We start from the raw sequence: 2500 nt of genomic DNA on the forward strand, positions 1-2500 counted from the left end.
GTAAAAAAAATATTTTAATATGGCAAATTAAATAACTTTATATACGAAGCTTTCTCACCAAAAGGTCAACCAATAAAATCATGAATAGTTGTAAGCATGGCAGACAACGAAGAAAATGTGTACAATATTATAAAAACCTTGTATAGCCTGTGTTTGAAAATACATTCGCCGGAAATGGCGCCTAATTCTTTAAAATCGCTGTTGCTTGCTCAACAGACAACACAATGACGTAACGGTTTGTCGCCAGACTACAATACACCCACGCAGTGTCTTAAAACGTCATAGTAAATTTGAAATTCACTCATGGGAAAAGAATTCCTTGTTTACAATTTTTCTGATAAAAATCAACAAGAACTGTGGCCAAAGAAAATAATGATGCGCTAGTGGAACAATCGAGTTTACATTTAATAGTTGCTAACACTCCTTTCCTGATCATCATGAAGGGATTATGCAATTTTAATATTTACTGTCTGTAAGAGTGAAAAAAAAACTCTCGGACAAAAAGTAGTCATTTTCCTTGCTCCATTTAACAGTTTTCTTTTTGAAAACCCATTAGACTTTACATATGAGAAGGCAAAAAAAGAAAAAACTGAACTGAACAAAGTAACCCGTGAAAATTTCTCGGTTCTCGAAACACCTGAATACTTCCGCGTACGACACTTCCGCGGCGCAGTGGCGAGAGCCACTCGCCTCCCACCCGACCCGGGTTTAATTCCGAGACTCGCCGTCGTAAGTGAGTTGAGTTTGTTGGTTCTCTACTCTCCACCGAGAGGTTTTCTCCGGGTACTTCGGTTTTCTCCTCTCCTCAAGAGCCAACATTTTTTGATTTGACTTGAATATGCGTTAATTATTAGTTTCAGTTTACAGTGTCCCCAATTGGTGCTTCAGCGCTAGAACGTCTAGACACTGAAATAAAGTCCACCTTTCTTTTCGTAAACTCAGAAGAATTACAACAAGTATCACAGTCATAACAAACCCTACAGCTGGAAGGATTACAAGTGATAGTTGTGCAAATTTTGCCGACTCAGTACGGAAGGATAGAATTGTTTCAAAAACAATGTCTTTAGGAAATCGTATTTAAAAGTCTTGGTCTAGTCAGCAGTTGGTCCTTCGTGGGGGTTCTCCATTGACAAGTAAAATCGTCTGGCGTTAGACAGAATATGGCTGGTTTAGGTATGGCCGGTTTAGGTCGGTTTAGGCCGGTTTAAGGTACCTTTCCTTTTCTTTACTTCCGTGTACCACACTTCCGAGAAGTGTACACAAACGCTTCTTTAATTAATCATGATTAATGGACCAGAAACAGTTCATTAAATTGATAAATACCCGGAGCCTACAACTCTATTGTGTTCTTGTCAAGGCGTTTTCACAGACCGATTTATTTTTAGATTGAATTTCCCGCTAATGACACTCCGACAGGAGCCCGATGAACAATGACAAGAAATTAAGCTGACGTCATAGGGTCACCGAACCGGAACTGCCTTTCAGTTTCGGAAAAGATAGTCTAAAAATAGATCGGTCTGTAAAAATGCCGTTACATAGGCCCAATATGGGAGCTGTAGGCTCCGGGTCATGGGTTTCCTGGTCTTGTACAGTGTTCTAGTTCAGTGTTCCAGTGTTAGTACTAACAGAATTCCATCCTCATAAATGCCTTCTTTTTTTCCCAACAGTCGAAGAAATATTTCAAACAACGCGACCACACCGAAACAACCGAGAAACTTCGGCTCGGTGGTAACTTCACTTATTAAAAACAACCCACATTACAGACAACAACGGCTAGAGGTTAAGGCCTCGTCTTTCATCTTTTAGGAAATTCAAAATCCTCTCGTCTGTCAGCACTACTTTACATGGCTTTGAAGATTGGCAGTCAGATGTGCCATGAAGATCGAGCTAAGAGACGCAACCCCCGCGAAGGGACATCAACTGAGGTTTAAATCAGTCGTTTAACTTCACTTCACAAAAAAGGAAAGTGGAATTTTTCCGGATAGATCCCTAGCTACTGCTGATTTATTGGAACGTGTTTGAATGCCACTTTATAATATAGGCATGGAAAGCTTCGGGAGCACAGCAAACGTTTTTCAGTTTTCCGGGAAAATTTTCGCCAGTCGACAGTCAGATAATTCAACCGAATTTCCGTCAGATTTATAAGAATAATTCTGACTCTTAAGAGTCATGATTTGATTAGTTTTACTACCGGGTACATCATTTCTTCCTCCAATTAAAGGACTTCAATTTGGATTCCGGATTACGGAATAAGCTTTCCGTTTCATATTCTCAGAGCATGATCCGATATCTTTGTTTGATGAAATTGGTAAAACACAGTTTAATCTGACAAATCAAACAACTTATATACGAAGCTTTCTCACCAATAAGTCAACGAATAAAATCATGAATACTTGTTCGCTGATATCTGCAGCTCATTTGTTCGGTTTTTCTTTTTGTGCAATACCATTGTAACTGAGAATACAAATAAAGGGTAATCTTTTTAGTGTCTGTATACAAA

At 39.0% G+C, this 2500-nt stretch overlaps 1 protein-coding gene across 7 annotated transcripts in view; it reads right to left on the reverse strand.

Moving 5' to 3' along the window:
• LOC138015012 (uncharacterized) overlaps positions 1-2500 on the reverse strand; it is a 20587-nt gene that overhangs the window by 9328 nt on the left and 8759 nt on the right. The window lies entirely within an intron of this gene.

This window comes from Montipora capricornis, chromosome 9 (genome assembly GCF_036669925.1).
Source record: "Montipora capricornis isolate CH-2021 chromosome 9, ASM3666992v2, whole genome shotgun sequence".
NCBI lineage: Eukaryota > Metazoa > Cnidaria > Anthozoa > Scleractinia > Acroporidae > Montipora > Montipora capricornis.